This window comes from Hemitrygon akajei, chromosome 22 (genome assembly GCF_048418815.1).
Source record: "Hemitrygon akajei chromosome 22, sHemAka1.3, whole genome shotgun sequence".
NCBI classification, from domain to species: domain Eukaryota; kingdom Metazoa; phylum Chordata; class Chondrichthyes; order Myliobatiformes; family Dasyatidae; genus Hemitrygon; species Hemitrygon akajei.
The window spans coordinates 52,071,868-52,095,227 of NC_133145.1; the positions used below are offsets into that span (position 1 = coordinate 52,071,868).

General features: G+C 41.6%; 1 protein-coding gene across 5 annotated transcripts in view; it reads right to left on the bottom strand.

The window, feature by feature from the left end:
* The window catches only part of LOC140714723 (inward rectifier potassium channel 16-like), a 181,937-nt gene that overhangs the window by 48,164 nt on the left and 110,413 nt on the right, over positions 1 to 23,360 (bottom strand). The window contains exon 1 of one of the 5 annotated variants that reach the window (XM_073026233.1): positions 13,312 to 13,348. The exons of the other annotated variants lie outside the window; for them this stretch is intronic. The gene's annotated coding sequence lies outside the window, so the exon portion shown is untranslated. Of the gene's footprint in view, positions 1 to 13,311; positions 13,349 to 23,360 lie in introns of those variants that run through there. 5 annotated transcript variants of the gene reach the window in all.

Consider the following 23,360-nt stretch of genomic DNA (forward strand, 5'->3'; position numbering starts at 1 on the left):
AAAATAATGCTGCAGATGTTAGAAACCTGAAATAAATCAGAAAACGCTGGAAAAAATCGGCACATTAGGCAGCGCCTGTGGAGAGAGAAAGAAAGCCAAAGTTTCAGGTTGAAAACTCTTTGTCAGAACTTGGGAAGAGAGAAAAATAGATTAGTAGTTACAGAATAATAACACAAACACAAAGGAATTTAAAATATTTCAAAATACAGGCCTATTGGACATAACCAGCATTTTATGTGTGTTGCTTGAATTTCCAGCATCTGCAGATTTCCTCGAGTCTGTCCATGCTAATGGTTGGCTTAGAGCAGATATGGCTAGTTCAAACAAAAAGGAAGAAACTGAGTTCACTTCCAGGTGTTGGTAGAATCCAATATTGAGTCCAAAACACTTTCTATTTTAATTGCATTTCTAAATTATCCTGAATGCACCAAGTGTGTATTCTCAGTTGAAATAATCTAATTGTTTTAGTTAGTTGAGTTAGATATGGCCCTTGTGGCTAAAGGGATCAGAGGGTATGGAGAGAAGGCAGGTACAGGGTTCTGAGTTGGATGATCAGCCATGATCATACTGAATGGCGGTGCAGACTCGAAGGGCTGAATGGCCTACTCCTGCACCTATTTTCTATGTTTCTATGTTTTCTTATGTAACTATGTTCTTTTTTGTTCTTTTCTCGCTATTTTGAATGCGTGAGTATGTTTTTGCACCTTGGCTGCTGAGGAACGCTGTCTCATTCGGCTGTATCCATGTATGGTTTGAATGACAATTAAACGTGATTTGATTTGATTTAATCTGATATGCTGAAGAGACCTCTTACAGGTGAATTGTGATTACTTATTAAAATAGCTCTTCAAAACAGCATCTTTCCATTCACTATCAACAAAGACAATGTTTATATTGTGAAAAGATAATAATCAGGAGCTTATTTCATCAGACAACAATCTTCTAAACAGCTTTACAATCAATGAACTGCAATTCTGAAATGTCATTTTTTTAACGAGCAAATGGAAAAGTTAATTTGAATACTGTAGTTATAGTGCCACATAATCAACAATTCCTCCAAGAAATTGATGGTGCTATAGAAACTTCGATAAATGTGTGGTGGAGATTATATTGACTGGCTGCATCACAGCCTGGTAAGGAAACACCAATGCCGTTGAATGGAAAATCATACAAAGAGTAATGGATACAGCCCGGTCCATTGCGGGTAAAACCCTCCACACCATTGAGCATAACTGCATGAAGCGTTGTTGAAGGAAAGCAGAGTTCATCATCAGGGACCCCCACCACCCAGGTGGTGTGCTCTTCTCACTGCTGCCATCAGGAAGAAGATACAGGACCCTCAGGATTCACACCATGAGGTTCAGGAATAGTTATTACCCCTCAACCATCAGGCTCTTGAACCAAGGCAGATAACTTCGCTCAACTTCACTTGCCCCGTCACTGTATGTGGTCACAGGAAAGCAGCATCCATCATCAGGGACCCCCACCACACAGATCGTGCTCTCTTCTTGCTGCTTCCATCAGGAAGGAGATACAGGACTCTCAGGACTCACACCACCAGGTTCAGAAACATTTACCATCAGGCTCTTGAACCAAAGGGGATAAATTCACTTGCCCCATCATTGAACTGTTCCATCAATCTACGGACTCACTTTCAACGACACTTCATCTCACGTTCTCAACACTTATTGCTTATTTACACGTTGTCATTTATTTTCTCTTTTGTATTTGCACAGTTTGTTGTCCTTTGCACATTGGTTGTTTGTCTGCCTGGTTGGGCGTGATCTTTCACTGGTTCTTTAACGTTACTTGGATTTACTGAGTATGCCCAAGATTGTATATGGTGACACACAGTATATGTACTTTGATAATAAATTTATTTTGAACTTTGAACCTGGAACTATATATCAGAAGCAGAGTACAATGCACAGCTACTCACTATGTTCCCCACATAGACCAAACATCTGAGAATGGGCGCCTTGTCATTCTCATCATCAGAAAAAGTCCCTGTTCTTTTGAAGAAGGATCACAGGATACTAACTGTTTTGTTTTGTGTCTTCAAAACATTAAACTAGTTCAAAGAAAGACACAGGAGTCTGAAATGTGAGTCTGACATCGTGTTTACTTTAAGTGAGCCGCGGATGTATCACATGGTAATGTGATGACATATGCAATTCACGTATTTATACCTGTAAACCTGTAATAAATTATTTCAACATACAAGAATGCTTAATCAAACTATATATATATATACTAGATCACTGAAATATTAAATACACAACATGAATGTAGTACAGCACAGCACAGTAATAGGCCTTTTGGCCCATTATGTCTGTGCTGAGCACAGTACCCGCGTTAAACAAAATCGCTTCTGCTTGCACATGACCCATATCCCTCCAATCCCTGCATATCAACGATTCTAATAGCCACTTTAACACCAGTATTGTATCTGCTTCCCACCAATCCCCAGCAGAACTTCCCAGGCACCTATCACTCTCTGCATAAAAATCTTAGCCTGCACACCTCTTTTAAACTTTCCCCTCTTAACTTTAAATGTATGTCATCTAGCACTTGCCATTTCTACCCTGGGGAAAAGATCTATACCTTCCATAGTTTCATAACCACTATTTTACTTGAACAGGGGAGAACAACATGGCCTCCACTTTACACTGCACCCAACAATTAAGCTTGTGTTCTTAACCTTTGATTTTTATGCTCAGATCTCTGGAGTGGAATTTATACTCACACATTTTGGCTCAGAGGTGAGAAACAGAAGGCAGAAGAGCCTTGCCATCGGAGTCAATTATGTACATTCTGACTATATGGGCTGAACAACTCAAATTTTTGATACATGGTAGACACAGACAAGGACCACCCCTGCATTTCTGGAGCCTTATCTAACCATCAGTTGTTAGCCTTCAAGAGATAATGGAGAAAGCTGAGAATTTAGGTATCAAGCTTAATGCATTGATATTTGATGATGTTGGCCATATGTGCATGTGAGGGAGAGGTGTGTGTGTGAGAGAGAGAAACAGACAGACAGAGAGCGAGAGAGTGTGATTGTGTGTGTGTGTGTGTGAGTTTGTGGGAGATTGGCTGTGTGTATGACTGTGAATGTGTGTGTTATAAAGTACTATGCAAAAGTCTTAGACACGTATATCTACTGCTACTAGGGTGCCTAGGCTTTTGCACAGTACTGGAGTAATTTCATACATTGCACTGCACTGCAGCCCCCCACCAAAAGAAACTCATGACATATGTGAGTAATGATAAACCTGATTCTGATATGGGTCTCTATTATGGACTGACAGTGGGAAGGGGGCAGGAAGAGGAGAATCATGGTTGCGAAAGGGGAAGGGAGTGGGAAGCACCTGAGAGACATTCTGTAAAGATCAATAACCCAATTGTTTGGAATCAAATGACCTTGCCTGGTGTCTCAGGGCTAGGTGTGTCAGTACCCGCGCCACCCCTTCCCCAGCCCATGGCTCTCCTTCTCTGCCACCTGTCCCACACCCCTCCCGCGGTGTACCACCCTGGCTTGTCCCAACATCCTTTGCTCCTGCCAGGTTTGCAAACTCGCTCTCCACTCCATGTTGACAAATACAGTACTGTGCAAAACCCTAGCTGTATATATGTGGCTAAGACTTTTGCACAGTACTGTATATATGGTGTGTGTGTGTGGTGAACTACATATACCTGTCTGGACTGCTCTTGTGGCTCCTCCCACAGACCCCTGCTGACTGCTTCTGTGGCTCCTCCCACAGACCCCTGTATAAAGGCGATTGAGGCCTGATGCCCGGCCTCATTCTCCAGAATGTAGTGTTGTTCATTCTTCCAGTCAATAAAAGCCGATACCTCGTCTCTTACGTCTCAGAGTGAGTTATTGATGGTGCATCAGTGTGTGTGTGAGAGAGAGAGAGAGAGAGAGAGAGAGAAAGAGAGAGACAGAGAGATTATGATTATGTGTATGATGGAGAGTGCATGTGTGTATGCGTGAGAGAGAGTGATTGTGTGTGGTGCGTATGTGTGTGCGCGCGCATGCGTGCCCTCTTGCAACCTATGTATTTGTGTAATGTTATCTGTGGGTTGCCTATGTCCTTGTGTATAGCCTCTTGCGAACACGTGCATTTATGCTTGTCTGTATGAAAGTGACCATGCTTGTGTGTCACTGTGAGAAGATTTACTGGTATACTTGACGTCAGCGCAAATATAAACAAAAATTGATGCTGACCTTACAAAGTTGTATAGTAATAGTGTAGATTAGAATAGAGATGCTGAGCCAAGGATGCTTATAGTGTGGGAACGTAACTTCATCTGATCACAGATCATGTACTGGCACTGCCTGGTGTTAGGCAAGTTTTAGAATAGATCCTCAAATGGAGAATAAGCTGACATTTTTTGGGCCTGCTCTAGGTTCAGCAAAATTTCCCTTGAGGCACGTGTCCTTTTGCTGGTGAGTCCCTATAAATTGCTACGATCTGTCCCAGTAAGCAAGAACTAAACAACCACTCCTAGACCAGATATGTACAAGCTCTTAACCCTTTAGCACCTCCTAGTCATTTTGTCATTAGGGCTGAGTTTAAACTGGAAGAACGATTGGGATTGCTAAGTGCATGTTCAAGCAATTGAGCAAGATACTAAAGAGCAACATCATTTCAGTGTGTATGAAACTCAGAGTTGCAGTGCTATGCCCGTTGCACATTAACATATGGAAGCAAACGAAGGTCGACATCAAAGCAAAATGAGGGAAAACATGAAGCCGTAAAAATGTGGTTTTTGAGAAAAATGACGAAAATATCACGGAAGGACCGAGTAACACATGAGGAAGTGTTGTGTTAAAAGCCAGTAGAAGAGAGTGGATATTGTCAATCAGGAAACGGCAGCTGCAATTTCTGGCACATGTACTTAGAGGAAAGAGAAGCTGGAACATCTTGCCGTGAAGGGTAAAAAGCTGCAGTCGACAGATGACATTCTTGAGCTACATCAAGAAACAGACAGGCAAAAGTTTTGAAGTACTTAGTAGAACTTCTTAGATAAAAGATAGATGGAAGACTATGATTGCCCACAACATACGACATGGCACATAATGATGATGATGAGTTATTCTGTACTCAAATGTAAAAACGCTTACTACTTTATAACTCAAAGGCAGAAGTGCTAATATAGGAGTAAAATCAAAATCCTTTAAAAATTATGCCTTGCTGTAATTATATTGCGTTTAGATGCCAGCAAAGTGTTGCCTCCCTCCAGTTCCACTTTATCCAAGGTAAATTGTACATTTTTATTCCAATTGTGTTCTTTCTTGTAAAAGTTGTGTATCACTTTTGCTTCATTTATGTTTTTCTTGTGAATGCACCTTATATGATGCAACTGCACAAGGGGATCATTTTAAGGTGTCTGGAGGAAACTATGGGCGGGGGGGGAGTGGCAGAGGTAAAGACTTTACACAGAATGGTGGGTGTGTGGAACACCTTGTCAAGGTTAGTGGTAGAGACAGATACATCAGGGCCATTTAAGAATCTCTTACATAGGAACAAGGATGATAGAAAAATGCAAGGCTATGTAGGGGAGGGGTGAATGGGGTGGTTTGGTCCTGACTAAATATCAGGAAATGCCAATAGCAATTATATAGCTTTTCCCACCCAAGACAACTCCGCCTTCATGTAGGACTTAGGTCTGGGTGCCCCCTGTCTCGCTGAAGGAGTTCTGTCTAATGCGAGAGTTTGGCACCAGAAAAATAACCAGACCAATGGTGGTGGTGTCACCTAAAATCACCGAAGTCTTCGGCAGCAGGGAGATGGATTCCAGGCTTTGGTGGAGGATTGTCTTTGTACAACAACAGCAAAGGTTGGTCGACGTCTAGTGTATGATTCCCAATTGGGAACGCCAGTAGAGGTCAAATGCTCTAGTTAGATGAGCACTGCAGCAACAGAAGGCAACGGCAAACCACTGTTGAAATTTCTGCCTAGTCAATCATGGAAAAAAACAAAATAAGGAAACTAGACAACAGCGTGAATGGGGTTGATTCTAATCAACAGAACAACACCTCACACAGTAGGGGTAGTCATGTGCTCCAGGTGACGCCAGACCGTCATCCAGAGCCTGTAAGCAATAGGGAAAGGCAAAGGGTAGCAACATGGAACATCCGGACACTTTACCAGAAAGGAAAGTTGGATAACGCATTAAATGAAATGATAAGGTTTGAAGTTGATATCTTAGGCCTGTCAGAAATTAGATGGGCTGAAAGTGGCAAATTCACTAAGAATAGTACTCTGATAATATATTCTGGAGGTCAACAGCATATGTATGGAGTTGTAATTATTTTAAACAAACAAGTATCAAAATGTCTAATGGGATATTGGGTGATATCCGACCGGCTGCTTTTTGTTAAGTTAAGGGGTAACCCTTTTAACATTAGCATAATCCAAGTCAATACACCAACAAATGAGGCGGATGAAAAGGATATCAACAAGTTTTATGAAGGTCTCGACAGTGCTTATGAGCAATGTAAAGCTCAGGATATAAAACTAGTCATGGGAGATTTTAACTCCAAAGTTGGAGGGGAAAGGGTTGATAACATCATAGGACCTTTTGGATTAGGGGAGAAAAATGAAAGTGGAGAAAGGTTTACTGATTGGTGTGTCAGAAACAACCAAGTGATCACCAACACTTGGTATAAAAACGATCCACGTAGATTGTGTACTTGGATTAGCCCTGGAGATAGAACAAGGAATCAAATAGATTTCACTGCCATCAATGAACGCTTTAGAAATAATATCACAAATTCTAAAGCCTACGCAGGAGCAGACTGTGGTTCATATCACCGTCCAGTAATAGCTACCATCAAAACAAAATTAAAGAAACTGAAACATAGAAAGAAGTATATGTTGGGAGAACTTAAAAATTATAGCATACTTAAGCAACAATTCAAAACAGCTGTAGAAGAACACCTCAACGAAAATGAAACAACACCTATTTGGGACAGATTTAAATATGCTATACAGCAATCAGCAGAGGAGATAATCCCAGAACAAGAAATCCAACACACCAACAAGGGGTGGATAACCCAAGAAATTCTAGATCTGATGGAACAAAGAAGGTTAGTGAAGAATAACGAAGTGCAATACAGAGAGCTGGACAGTCAGACCAGACAATTGTGCAGTATTGCAAAGGGAAGTAGAGGGCCATATTAACAACAGCAAAGAAATGCACAAGAAAATTAAGGAAATTACTGGAATTAATAAAACCTCCTCTACAGGATGTATAAGATCAGCAGACGGATCCAGAGAAAGTATGTGAGAGGTGGATTCAGTATATAGAGCAGCTTTTTGAAGGTAATAGAGGGAAATCCCCAGCTATTAAGCACCCTAATTCTGGCCTTCCTATGACCAAAGAAGAAATAAGCAAAGCAATGAAAAGCATGAAACATGGTAAAGCCACTGGACCTGATGAAATTTCAGTGGAAATGATACAAGCCCTAAGAGATCTGGGCATAGATATTCTTTTTGATCAGTTTAATGGCATATATGAGTCTGGTGTATTGCCTGACGATCTCTTGAAATCAGTATTTATAACTCTGCCAAAATTTCCTGGAACTACTGACTGCGAAACTTATAGAACAATCAGTCTTATGAGTCACATAATAAAGATTTTGTTAAGAATTGTTCTGAGTTGAATTAAAAAGTTAAGGTCAGAAACTTCTAAACTGCAATATGGGTTTATTGAGGATAGAGGAACTAGGAACACAATTTTCATATTATGAATGCTTTCCGAAAGGGCAATTGAATATCAAAATGATGTCTTTTTATGTTTTATTGATTTCACTAAAGCATTCGACAAAGTGCAACATGAAAAATTATTTCAAATTCTCGCTAAACTAAACATTGACGGAAGAGACCAACAACTGCTTCGAAATTTATATTGGAATCGAACGGCGGTGGTAAAAATTGATGATAAGCAGTGCGACTAAAATTCAAAGAGGAATTAGACAGGGATGCGTTGCCTCACAGGAATTATTTAATATCTATAGTGATTCTTAGAGAAATAGAAAACCTAGATTAAAATTGGAGCTGTTAACATCAACAATATAAAATATGCAGACGATACCACCCTAATAGCAAGTGCTGCAGAAGACCTACAAATCCTCCTAGCCAAAGTAGTACAAACTAGTGCAGATTTTGGTCTAACCATCAACTGTAAAAAAAAACAAATGTATGGTAATATCAAAACAGCAGGATACTCCCAGCTGCCAATTGTACATCGGTAACCAAGAGATTGAACAAAAGACCAGCTTTAATTACTTTGGTAGCTTTATCTCACAAGACGCTAGAAGTAAAGTAGAAATAAAAAGAAGAACTGCCATTGCCAAAGCCAACTTCCAAAAAATGAAACCCATTTTTACCAACAGACACATTTCTATGACAACAAGGCTTAGGCTACTGAAATATTACATCTGGTCAATCGTGCTGTACGCTTCCGAAACATGGACTATAACACCAGAACTCCAAAAAAATTTAGAAGCAACAGAAATGTGGTTTCTTAGAAAGAATGCTGAAAATACCATATAGAGATAGGGTAACTAATGAGACAATACTCCAACGTGCCCATACAAAAAGATCTTTAATGAGAACATTAACTGAGAGGAAACTTAATTTCCTGGGCCATGTCATCAGAAAGGGAGAAATCGAATGCCTTATGTTACAAGGCCGTATGCCTGGGAAACGCGGCATGGAAACTGGGAAGGCAAAGAAGAAAATATATGAACACTGTGAAAGAACTAACAAATCTAAATGTGCGAGATATCATTGACGCTGCGAGGGATCGTTCGATGTGGAGAGCCATGATCACCCAATCGTGTAATGTGCAAGGCACATGAAGAAGACGATGATGTAGGAGGGAAGTGTTAGAACTTCGAGTAGGTTAAGAAGTTGACACAAAATCGTGGGCTGATGGGTCTGTATTATGCTGTAATGTTCCATGCGCACATGATGCTGCTGCAAATAAGTTTTTTTCATTGCTTCTGTGTATAGATGTACTTCCGCATATGGCAAGAAACTTGACTTTGAACACAAGAGTTTCTGGAAATGTTGGGAATCCAGAATCAGAATCAGAGTCAGGTTTAATATAAGACCATAAGATCAATATTAACTTGCCAGTGGTATGGTGGAATCAGCACTGGACTTTCAGGTGGGTGCCCCAAGTTCAAATCCAGCCGGCTCCTTGCACTCTCTCCGTCTGTGCTGGATTGCGCATCGAGCTAGCAACCTGGCCTCGTACAAACTGCTATGGAAATGACAAAAATACCACCCAATGCACCATAAGGCAGGAAAAGGAACAACAATAAGATCATAAAATATAGGAGCAGTATTAGGCCATTTGGCCCATCGAGTCCGCTCTGCCATTTCATCATGGCTGATCCAATTTTCCTCCCACCCCCAGTCTCCTGCTTTCTCTCCGTTGTTACGAATGTGCAGAAACTCTGAGGGGCCGAAGGGTACAGAGTCCCCCCCCCCTCCTTTTTTGAGAATCGCAAGATCGCTATTAATTCGGGTCTGGGACCCAGGAAATGAGAGAGAGACACGCAGAATCCTCAAGGTTTGGAATGTGTCCTGGCCTCAGTGAAACAAAACCCCCTGATAACGGCCATTGTCTCTTGGAGACGGAATTGTGTATTGAGTACTGTACTATTCATTGAAGCCCTCAGGGGACGACCAGAGTGGGCTGGTTGAGGGATTGCATCATCCCAACTTGATTGACATCTGAGACCCCGTGAGTAAGGATAAAAGAGGGTCTGGGGAACAACCCCTTCAGACGCACCAGGAGAAATAGATAGATAGATAGATAGATACTTTATTCATCCCCATGGGGAAATTCAACTTTTTTTCCAATGTCCCATACACTTGTTGTAGCAAAACTAATTACATACAATACTTAACTCAGTAAAAAAAATATGATATGCATCTAAATCACTATCTCAAAAAGCATTAATAATAGCTTTTAAAAAGTTCTTAAGTCCTGGCGGTAGAATTGTAAAGCCTAATGGCATTGGGGAGTATTGACCTCTTCATCCTGTCTGAGGAGCATTGCATCGATAGTAACCTGTCGCTGAAACTGCTTCTCTGTTTCTGGATGGTGCTATGTAGAGGATGTTCAGAGTTATCCATAATTGACCGTAGCCTACTCAGCGCCCTTCGCTCAGCTACCGATGTTAAACCCTCCAGTACTTTGCCCACGACAAAGCCCGCCTTCCTTACCAGCTTATTAAGACGTGAGGCGTCCCTCTTCTTAATGCTTCCTCCCCAACACGCCACCACAAAGAAGAGGGTGCTCTCCACAACTGACCTATAGAACATCTTCAGCATCTCACTACAGACATTGAATGACGCCAACCTTCTTAGGAAGTACAGTCGACTCTGTGCCTTCCTGCACAAGGCATCTGTGTTGGCAGTCCAGTCTAGCTTCTCGTCTAACTGTACTCCCAGATACTTTTAGGTCTTAACCTGCTCCACACATTCTCCATTAATGATCACTGGCTCCATATGAGGCCTAGATCTCCTAAAGTCCACCACCATCTCCTTGGAGATCCTTGGGATGTTAGAAATCCCGTGACAGCATTTAATAGTGACAGCCGGTGGGGGGGCTCGTGTGCGTCCTTCCCTTGCCTGGGATTGGCGGCCTCACCACGGAAGAACGGCTTTAGCTAAAGGAGAGGCCACAAGTGAACGGCCACACCAACGGGACTCCCGACGGATCGAAATCATAAAAGGAATTGGCAAGTTTCTCAAAATCTCTCTCTCGACTCCAACCAAGGCTGCAGCCTGCATGAACTGAGTGACTTTTATATCTCCATCAGACAATACATTATCCCCTAGACAATGATAGAGCGTATTTTCTTATTGATTATTATTATACCCGCACTTTTAGATTTAGTATTGACAACGTATATTATCTGTATGTTTGCATTGATATTATCTTTGTGTATTTTTACTAATAAATACTGTTAAAAATAGTACCATCAGACTTCAATGGACCTCTCCATCTTTGCTGGTAAGTGACCCAGTTACGGGGTTCGTAACACCATGTACCTTCATGCCCTGACCTGTCAACAATCTATCAACCTCTGCCTTAAATATACACAAAGACCTGGACTGTGGCAAAGAATTCCACAGATTCACCACTCTCTGGCTAAAGAAATTCCTCCTCATTTCCATTCTAAAAGACTCCCCTCTATTCTGAATCTGTGTCCACTGGTCTTAGACTCTCCCAACATAGGAAACATCCTCTCCACATCCACTCTATCAAGGCCTTTCACTATTTGATAGATTTCAATCAGGTCACCCTTTGTTCCTCTGAATACTAATGAAAATAGGCCCAAAGCCATCAAATGCTCTTTATATGACAAACCATTCAATCCTGGAATTATTTTTGTGCACCTCCTTTGAACCCGCTCCAGTTTCAGCACATCCTTTCTAAGACAAGATGCCCAAAACTGCTCACAATACTCCAAGTGGAGCCTCACCAGTGCTTTATAAAGTCTCAACATCACATCCTTGTTTTTATATTCTAGTCTGCTTGAAATGAATGCTAAGATTGTATTTGCCTTCCTCACCACAGACTCAACCTGCAAATTAACTTTCAGGGAATCTTGCACAAGGACTCCCAAGTCATTTTCTACCTCATTTTTTTGTATTTTCTCTCCACTTAGAAAATAGTCAACATTTTCATTTCTTCTATCAAAGTGCATGACCATGCACTTCCCAATACTGTATTGCATCTGCCACTTCTTTGCCTGTTCTCCTAATTTGTCTAAGTCCTTCTGTTGCCTCTGTACTTTCTCAAAACTACCTGCCCCTCCACCTATCTTCGTATCATCTGTAAACTTTGCAACAAGCCATCAATTTCATCATCCAAATCATTGATATGCAACATAAAAAGAATCGGTCCCACTGGTCACTGGCAGCAATCAGAAAAGCCTCCCTTTATTTCTACTCTGTGCCTCCTGTCAATTAGCTACTGCTTTATCCATGCTAGGATCTTTCCTGTAGTACCATGGGCTTGTAGCTCATTATGTGTGGCACTTGTCAAAGGCTTTCTGAAAATCAAAGCGCACAGCATCAACCAGCTCTCTTTTGTCTATCCTGCTCGTTATTTTTTCAAAGAATTCCAACAGTTTTGTCAAGCAAGATGTTCTCTTGACTACGGCTTATCTTATCATGTGCCTCCAAATACCCTGAGATCTCATCCTTAGTAATCAACTCGAACATCTTCCGAACCACTGAGTTCTGACTAACTAGCCTATAGTTTCCTTTCTTCCATCCATGTTTCTCCCTTCTTGCAGAGTGGAGTAACATCTGCAATTTTGCAGTCTTCTGGAACCATTCTAGAATCTAGTGATTCTTGAAAGATCCTTACTAATGCCTCCACAATATCTTCCGCCACCTCTTTCAAAACCCTGGAGTGTACATCATCCAGGTGATATATCTACCTTCAGACTTTCAAGTTTCCCAAGAACCATCTCTCTAGCAATGATTCCTTCACACATCTCATGAGCTCTAACACCTGGAACTTCTACCATATTGCTAATATCTCCCACAGTGAAGACTGACACAAAATATTTATTCAGTTCATCCGCCTTTTCATTGTGCTCCATTACTATATTTCCAGCATCGTTTTCCAGTGGTCCGATATCCACTCTCGCCTCTCTTTAACATTTTATATATCTGAAGAAATTTTTGGTATTCTCTTTAATATTATTGCCTAGCTTACATTTGTATTCCATCTTTACTTCCTTAATGACTTTTTTAGTTGCCCTCTGTTAGTTTTTAAAAGCTTCCCAATCCTCTAACTTCCCACTAATTCTTGCTCTATTGTATGCCCTCTCTTTGGCTTTTATATTGGTTTTGACTTCTCTTATAATCCACATTTGTGTCATCTTGTCTTTAGAATACCTCTTCCTCTTTGGAATCTATATATCCTGTGCCTTCCCAATTGGTTCCAGAAATTCCAGCCATTGCTGCTCTGCCATCATCCCTGCCAGTGTTCTTTTCCAATCAACTTTGGCCACTTCTTCTCTCATGCCTCTGTAATTCCCTTTACTCCACTGTAATACTGATACATCTGACTTTGGCTTCTCCTTCTCAAATTTCAGGACAAATTCAATCATATTATGATTACTTTCCCTTAAGGGTTCTTTTACCTTAAGCTCTCTAACCAATTCTGGTTCATTGTACAACGCCCAACCCACCCAATCACGAGCTGCTCTAAAAAGCACTAAAGCACTAACCACTACTCCATCATGCAGCCTCACCATACCTTTCCCTTGGAAATTGCCATTCCAGTCGAATCACCTGTCCGGAATATTGGCATTGGATTAGTGCTTTATATGTCAGCTTCGAAATCAATCACCTCCTTCTAGAAAGAGAAATGTCTGTCTATCACTGTTTTTTTCTGCAAACTTTCCACTGAAGTCAGGTAAAAGTGTCACAGTGTGGACCATTGCTGCACGTTACAAACATTTGATCTCAGAGTGGTGGGGGTAAAGCTAGAGCTGAACTCTAGCAGGTCATTTGCTCCTATGTGGTCAGTTTGAAAAGGCATTAAGCTGATTGCATTTACCAAAGGACCTCACTTTAGAACCTCTCCCACAAGCTGGTTTCTCCACTAAGGTATCAGTCCCATTTTGCCAGATTAGTGGCAGCTGGCAAAGTAGGGAGGATGGGAGGGAGGAAAGTTTAAGGATAAAGGGGAAGCCTTTTAGGACCGAGATGAGGAGAAACTTCTTCACACAGAGAGTGGTGAATCTGTGGAATTCTCTGCCACAGGAAACAGTTGAGGCCAGTTCATTGGCTATATTTAAGAGGGAGTTAGATATGGCCCTTGTGGCTAAAGGTATCAGGGGGTATGGAGAGAAGGCAGGTACAGGGTTCTGAGTTGGATGATCGGCTATGAATGGCGGTGCAGGCTCGAAGGGCCGAATGGCCTACTCCTGCACCTATTTTCTATGTTTCTATGAAAGGGGCTCGTTTGCAGTTGCTTTGTTGTTTGTTCTGTTCTGTGTTGTTCTGTTGAACATTGTGGGCTTGCTACGATGGCATGGGGGATTGTGGCAACACTTACGGCCTACCGCCAGCACATCCCTAGCTTGTGCTGGTTGTTAGTACAAACGACCCATCTCGCCGTATGTTTTGGTGTCCATGTGATAAACAAATCTGAATCTGAATCTCCTCACAAAATAGAATGTCTTCAATTGGCACGGATCTGAACTCGGGAACTATCTCCCTTATGCTCTCCCTTTAAGTCACGGTGTTGTATAATAATGCAAGCTTAGAAACAGACACTTCGTCCCAACTCTCCCATGTGAACAATGGTGCCCACCAAGCTAGTCCCATTTGCGATGTTTTCTCCCCATCCCACTAAATCCCTCCTATCAGAATCACAATCACAATCACTTTTATTATCATCACCACATTTTGTGGAATTTGGTGTTTTTGCTGCAGCGGTACATAATAATAAAAACTGAATTACAGTAAGTATGTGTGTGTGTATATATACGCTCACTGTAATTCTTGAATTCTTGATTGGTCAGGACATATTTACATATATATGTTATGTCATATAAAATATTATATATAACATATATATATTCTTGATTGGCCAGGGCATGAAGGTTAAGGCAGGAGACAATAGACAATAGGTGCAGGAGTAGGCCATTTGGCCCTTCTAGCCAGCACAGTCATTCACTGTGATCATGGCTGATCATACACAATCAGTACCCCGTTCCTGCCCTCTCCCCATATCCCTTGACCCCGCTATCTATAAGAGCTCTATCTAATTCTCTCTTGAATGCATCCAGAGACTTGGCCTCCACTGCCTTCTGGGGCAGAGCATTCCACATATCCACCACCCTCTGGGTGAAAAAGTTTTTCCGCATCTCAGTTCTAAATGGCCTACCCCTTATTCTTAAACTGTGGCCTCTAGTTCTGGACTCACCCATCAGTGGGAACATGCTTCCTGCCTCCAGCGTGTCCAATCCCTTAATAATCTTATATGTCTCAATCAGATCCCCTCTCATCCTTCTAAATTCCATTTAGAGACTGGGGCAGAGAGGAAAAATGGATCAGCCATGATGAAATGGCAAAGCAGATTTTGGTATTGGAAGGTTTACCATGTTGAGGGCATTGTGTAAATATAAGGTGTTGGTACCTAAAGTCTAAACTCATTTGTTGCAAAACAACCAATGAACAGGAAGCTGTAAGTTGACAAAGAGTTATTGGATTCAACTTCCGCAAGCATTTTAGTTAATCGAACTAGACCATTCAATGAGAACTGCATGGTTTGTTGAGTCATTGTTCTTTATTTCATTTTGGATGGCCAGATATATTGTCCATCTGGGAATACAGATCCATAATTACTTGAAAGCGGTGTCACAGGTAGATAGGGTAGTAAAGAAAGCTTTTGGAACACTGGCCTTCATAAATCAAAATACTGAGTACAGGAATAAGGATGTCATGTTGCAGTTGTATAAAACACTGGTGTGGCCTAATTTGGAGTTTTGAATGCAGTTTTGGCCATCTACCTACAGGTAAGCTGTCAATAAGATTGAAAGAATGCAGAGAAAATTTACAAGGATGTTGCCAGAACTTGAGGAACTGAGTTATAAGGAAAAGTTGAATAGGTTAGAACATTAGCCCCTAGAGCATAGGACAAGGAGGGGAGATTTGATTGAGGTATACTAAATTATGAGGAATGTATATAGGGTAAGTGCAAGCCAGCTTTTTGCACTGAGGTTGGATGGCACTAGAACTAGATGTCATGGGTTAAGGGTGAAAGGTGAAAATTTTAAGGAGAACATGGGGGGAACTTTTTCACTCAGAGGGTGGTGAGAGTGCAGAGTGAGCTGCTAATGAAAGCGGTGGATGTGGGAAATTTGAATAGGTATATGGATGGGAGGGGTACCATAGACCATAAGATATCGGAGCAGAATTGGGCCCTTTGGCCAATCGAGTCTATGCCACCCTTTCATTATGGCTAATCCAATTCCCTCTCAACCCCAATCTGATGCGTTCTCCCTGTATCCCTTCATGCCCTGATTAAGCAAGAATCTATCAACCTCAGCCTTAAATATACCCAATGATTTCACCTCCACAGCAACCTGGGCTTACACCACTCTGGTCTATGCTCAAAGTGCAGGTTAATGGGACTAGGCAAATTAATAGTTCAGCAAGGACTAGGTGGGTCGAAGTGTCTGTTTCTGTGTTGTAGTGTTCTATGACTCCGACTTTATTTCTAATTGCCTTTGAGAAATTGAGTAATTATTGGAATGACTTTTGTTCTAGTGAAGATACTGCCACAATGTAACACCCACAGAATGCTGGAGGAACTCATCAGGTCAGCATCTGTCGAGAAGGAATAAACAGATGACAATTCAAGCTGAAACCCTTCATAAGAATTAAACAGTCGACATGAGTCCTGCTGAAGGTCTTGGCCCCAAATGTCAACTATTTATTCATTTCCAGCATCTGCAGGTTTTCTCTTGTTTTGTGTGTGTTACTCTGTATTTCCAGCATCTGCAGAAACTCTTGTCCTTAAAGAATTGTCGTGATGCTGTTAAATAGGGAATTAACCTCAGGGGTTTAGGGAAAACAATAATGTATTTCCAAGAAGTTGAGTGTGCAACTTGGAAATGTTGATTTGCTCAGCAAAAAAATAAGGACAAATCTACTGAAAATGCAATTATAACCGGATATATTTAAACATCATTGAAATAAGAACATAAAAGGACACAAACAGAAGCTGAAATTGTTGGAAGTCCATTGAATTATGTTCCAAATCCGTCCAAACAGAAGTGTGAGATTGATATCAGTTTGGAACAGATTTCAAACAACAGAACATGTAGGTTAGATCGCAAAATTAGAGAACTTTATATTACTGGCAGCACATAAGTTACAAAAGTAAGAACACTGAAGTCTGATGGTGAGAGTTCAGAGTTCAGAGTTCAGCTGTCACTTTGTGGTGTGCTATTACAGATAATCTCATTTAGTTTTGGAAAATACTTGAAGGAAATGCCCTTAAAAAGGCATAAATCCATGCTTTGAAGTGTATACAAATTCATTGTGTGCATACTGGATAAGAGCTGAATTAATTAGAGTTTATGAGTGACAAATTAAGCCATTTCCTGTCTGTACCACTGTAACTGCCCTTGTCATCTACTTCAAGTTCCTATCCTTTACGTTGTATCAACCTCCTATATAATTACAGATTTTTAAGTTAAAGCAACAGTCAAACTCCATTGCTAATTTACATTAGACAAGTCATTAAAAATTGACAGAGGCTATATTGCAACTTTATGCTGCAATTGAAAAGGATTTAAGTTTCATAGCATAACTCTCTCTGTAAGGAAACCAGCCTCTCCTCCGTGGACTCTTGCACTACTCACTGCCTCAGTAAAGCTGCCAGCATAATCAAAGACCCCGTCAACCCTTGACTTTATCTCTTTTCCCCTCTCCCATTGGGCAGAAACTACAAAATCATGAAAGCACATCCCATCAGGACATCATCTGTCCCACTGAACAGCTTCCTAGTACGAAGAGGTGGACCCGTGACCTCACCATCTACATCATTATGATCTTTTTGACCTGCATTGCACTTTCTCTGTGGCTGTTACACTTGTTCTGCATTGAGTTGTTGTTTTACCTTGTAACACCTCAATACACCATTGTAATGAATTAGTCTATATGAACAGTAGGTGAGACAAACTTTTCATTGTAGCTCAGTGCAGGTGACAATAACAACCACCTCCAATTCCAAAAATGAATTTAAAGCACCAAAGGCCCATCTAAAAATGTGCATACTTCTCACAGATCAAACTTCATACAGGCAATAAATGTCAAATGTCAATTCCACCCTTTCAGAATGCCGCACATGGATCCTGACCAATTCCATTTCCACGAGGAGTGTGTTGGACCCAGAAGTGTTGAGAAAGGCTGGAAAAATTAAAGGCAGTCGGAATGTGGGTGGAATTTGTGAGAGAGAGAAAAGGTGTGAGTGAAAATGTAGATACTGTGGCAGAAATGGCTAAAGTTTGAATGGACCCTAACTATTTGTTTTGCTGATAGTGATTTCCTTGTCTGCGATGAAAGCATCTTCATGTGTTTGCATTAAGAAAAGGAACAACTGATTTTGAGCCAAACTCTCATCAAATCTGAAAAACAAAAACAGTCAGAACCAAAAATAAAAGCTGAAAAATTCAATTCCACTCGATGGGATCTTTTGCCAGTTTTTCAGCGATACTGATTCTCCTGTCAACTGTAGGTTCAAGCGCCGCCCTTCCCCACTGGATGCAGCTACACATCACGTTAGTTTAGCAAACTTCTGGCCAGCCTTTCGGTTTGCACACTTGGTAAATCTGATCTCAAGTGAAGCCTGCTGTTTTTGTCTGAAATTGCATCAGGTCTTGTTCACCCATTGCTGTGCTTGCTGGCATTTTGTCTGTCAGCTGGCAGTGTTTCAGCTTCAAAATTCTCATCAGCATTTTCATACCCTTTCATGCTTTCACCCTTCTGTCTGTAACCTCTTCCAGCCGGGTAACCCTTTGAAATCTGTGCTTGATTCAATTCAACCCCTTGCAATTGCCCTTGCCATTCTCTCCACCATAGGCTATTGGTTGCCTGAACCGTAAGCACCGAAATTCCTTCCTTCAGTCTCTCTATCCCTGTATCTCCTTTAATACATTCTGCCTTTTGATTCAAGTATTCGGCCGCTTGTATAATATCTCTACAATCAGGGCCTAATATAATTTCCTTTTAATCTTTAAGATACTAAAACAAGTTGGAAAGGATTACTGTGGGTATTCAAGATTTTTTTAAGCATCCGAGTAGTTAACTGTTGAGGAAGCATAGTTGCTCAGCCTGCATTCTCAAAATATTTAAATTGGAGATGTCAGGAACAAGGGCTTCCGACTGCCGGGATAACTTCTGACTGGAGCCAGGAAGTGCAAAGTGCTGCCTAGCTGGAGCTTACACTGGTGGCTCCTGCTATCAGAGGAAAACACACACAGACTTAGATTTTCATCCCCAATCTGTGACTTCAAATATGCTCTACGACAGAGATGGCACATCGTGATTTGTTTCGCTGAAGTAGCAGTTCTCACCCTTTCTAATTCCATGAACCAAAACCTTAAAATCTATTTCAGAGGCAGTGTACAAGGTACTGATGTTACTACAGAGTGCAGATTTCTGGGCAATTATCACGACGGTGTAGCGGTAAGCGTGACACAGTTACAGCTCAGGGCATCAGAGTTCAGGGTTCAGTCCCAGCATCCTCTGTAAGAAGACTCTGTACATCCTCCCCGTGGAATGTGAGGGTTTTCTCAGTTTTACTGACACAGTCCAAAGACCGACCGGGGGGGGGGTTTGGGTTAGCTGGTCATTGTAAATTGCCCCGTGATTAGGTTAAGGCTGATTTATACTTCTGCGTCAAATGAACGCCGTAGGTATGGTGCAGCTACATAAACTATGCTGTACCCTATGCCCTATCCTACGCCATTGCCTGATGTGCACCTCTCCTAAAATGTAACTGCGCGTCACGGCGACGCAGACCGCAACAACTATCATTGGTCCTCTTGGTAGCATTGCATTTCCTCCTGTCTATAGGAATACTGTGCGTACACTGATGCGAAATAAATGGTTGGAGACAATGAACCAAATCGTCAAAGCTACCTGCTGACATCCGAAGATACAGGCAGCCTCTGGGTTACGTATGAGTTCTGTTCCTGAGTCCGTCTTTAAGTCGGATTTGTATGTATGTTGGAACAGGTACATCCGGTATTATTTAGCATCAGTTAGTCAAACATTTGTCTTAGTATATAGTATATATTTTACCTTTGTATGCATATAAAACACTTAAGAAACGTATGTATTCCAATAATTAAACCACTGCGTTGCTTAGTAATAATTGTAGCTTTCATTGGGGCAGGGCCTTTCACATGCTCCATTATTCTCACTTTATCTGTTATCCTTTAAAATTGTTCCGATTGTTGACCGACTGTAGCCTAACGCTTTTCCAATGACCGCTGACGTTTCACCTCTATCCAAACGCTTTAATATTTCAACTTTATTTTCAATCGCGATTGCTTCCCGTCAATGGAACAGAAACGCTGCGGGCGGCGGGTCCCGAGGTCCGCTGGGTCCTCAGGACCACTGCACTGAGACAGGCTAAATGGGACAAGTGGGGGCTGTACTGGGTTTGGGTATTTGATCCTCCACAATATTCCGCGTGGGAATTTAAACTGGAGGTGGCTGCGTTTTTTTTACAACGGGAATCACTGGATCAACATCAACCAGGCACAGGAGCGGTCTGTCACTGGATCGAACTCGGAAACCTCTGTTCTCGAGCCCAGCGCTGATCTCAATGCACCACCAACCAACTGGAATGGGGGGGCAGGGGCAGGGTGAATCTTACTAAGAAAAATTTAAGCCAAATACAAAGTTAAACACTCAACACAGTGTCAATGGCAACAACTTAAAAGTCAAAGGCGTCGCGATCTGACTTAAAATGGCAGACGGCGTTCTCCTTCCTCGGTTCGTAAGTATGAGTTGTATGTAAGTTGGACGTTCGTAACTCAGGGACTACCTGTACTTGAAATGCATTTCCTTGTCCATGTCTCTCAGTGGCCGGACAAGCACAGAAAGTTCACCCTCCTTCTGCCTCAATCTGTTCAATGGTGGTACACACCATCTCCTCCGACGTCTTCTCTCTTTTCTGCGTTGCAGTAATTTCAATAAAAGTAACCCTTGTTCAACACTTATTAGCTCCAACTCCAACATGATGCGCTCAGTCACCATTGATTGAAGTACACGAAGAAACACTACAGTGGCGTAGAAACCCCACGGCCAACTAACGTTTTGGTGGTGAATTGCAGAGCAACGCAGACATACCAACGCACAGGTATAAATGCTCACAACGGCGCGGGCCGCTTACGAAGGCTGCGGCGTAGGCTGCTACGCAGAAGTATAAATCGGCCTTTAGGGTTAAATCAAGGTTGTTGGGGGTTTCTGGGTAGTGCAGCTCAAAGGACTACTGTATCTCCCCCACTGTATCTCTAAATTAAAAAAAATAATAAAACTGTCCACCTGTGAATGTTTCCCACTTACCTGTGTGAAATACATGCAGCATAACAGTAAAAGTATGAACCAGGGCATCACAAGTGGATTTTGTGCTATTGACTTACATAATCCACAATCAAGCTAGTGTGTCACAGTTTAAAAAGTATTTAAAGAATTAATGTAAAACTAAGGAAAGGAAAGTGGCATTAGTACATGCGTTTTGAATTATATTTTATTAACTCATTTATATGGTATAATATTCTTCAGGACTGGAAAGGAAGGGGGAAGATGCCAGAATAGAAAGGAGGGTTGAGGGGAAGGGGGATAGCTGGAAGGTGATAGGTGAAGCTAGGTGGGTGGAAAAGTTCAAGGGCTGGAGAAGAAGGAGTCTAATAGGAGAGGCCAGTGGACCATGGGTGAAAGAGAAAAAGGACGGGTACCAGGGGAGGTGAGAAGAGGTAAGAGGCCAAGCAGGGAAAAGACAGGATCAGTATCTTTTCAGTTCATCTCATGTGCTGTTAACATGAAAAATATCAATGCTTTACAGTGTCATGAAATGACTACCAACGGCTCTCAAAGGAGCAATCCATGATGAATTGATTTTTTTTCTCTGGACAGTTTATCTTCACGTCAATTGGTTTCTTTTATTGTTTGTTTGAGAGCTATTGCTTCGGTGCTCAGTTTAACGACAGATGCCTCTGGAGAACAATAAATCTCTCGCCTAAATACATCAGAGTAAGGGGTAATCATAGTTTATCTCTGAAAATCACTGTCATCATGATGAATCTGAAGTGAGAAGTGGAAGATGGAACCGCAGGCTGCTTTGAAAATCACATGAAAAAGATAAGGGTCTGCCATTTGCATTCAATGCCTTCAGTGTGAGAACACATAATCCTGCCTATGGTGTAATATTCAGATTGAGATACCAGTGTCCATGAAAGGAAACCAGCAAAAAAACTGAGACCATAAGGTGGTAAAACATAGGAGCAGAATCAGGCCATTTGCCACATCAAGTCTGCTCTGCCATTCCATCATGGCTGAATTATTACCCCGCTTCACCTCATTTTCCTGCCTTCTTCCCGTAACTTTTGACTCCCTAGTTAATTAAGAGACTATCAACCTCCATCTATACCCAACAACTTGGCCTGCACAGCTGTCTGTGTCTATAAATTCCACAGATTCACACTCTGGCAAAAGAAATTCCTGCTCATATCTGTTCAAAATGGATGTCCCTCAATTTGAGGCTATGCCTTCTGGCTCTGGACACCCCCACTACAGGGAACATCCTCTCCACATCCATTTTATCCAGATCTTTCAATATTCCAATGAGATCGCCCCATTCTTCTAAACTACAGCAAGTACAAGTCAGAGCTATCAAATGCCCCTAATATGTTAACCCTTCCATTCCTGAGATCATTCTTATGAACTTCCTCTGGACCCTTTCTAATGCCAGCACAACTTTTCTTAGTTAGGGGGTCCAAAACTGCTCACAATACTCCAAGTGCAGCTTGACCAATGCCTGATAAAGCCTCATAAAGCATTACATCCTTGCTTTTGTCCTCTCAAAATGAATGCTAACGTTACATTTGCCTTCCTTACTGCTAACTCAACCTACAAGTTAACCTTTAGGAAACCCTACACTCAGATTTTTGAATTTTCTCTCCATAACAAAAATAAACCACACCTTTACACCTTTTCACAAAATTCATGACCATGCACTTCCCTACACTATATTCCATCTCCCATTACCTCAATCTGTTTAACACCTTCTGCAAACACCCTGTTTTCCCAACACTACCTGCCCCTCCACCTATCTTCATATCATCTGCAAACTTGGCTATAAAGCCATAAGTGCCTTCATCCAAATCATTGATAAATAACATGAAAAAAAGGCAATCCCAACACTGATCACGGCAGCACACCACTTATCACTGGCAGCCAATCAGAAAAAGCACCCTTTATTCCCATACTTTGCCTCCTGCCAGTCAGCCAATGTACTATCCATGCCAGTACCTTTCCTATAATACAATGGGCTCTAATCTTGTCAGGCAGTCTCATATGCGGCAGCTTGTCAAAGGCCATCTGAAAATCCAAACAACCTCTACTGATTCTCCTCTGTCTATCCTGTCTGAGACCTCGAGAAACTGTAGCCCAGTTGCACATTGCAGGCATCGCAATTATGGCTGAGAAAAGATCTTAGCTGGGAGCATAATGTTCAAGAATACACATTGTATTGAAAGGATAGTCAGGGAGGCAGAG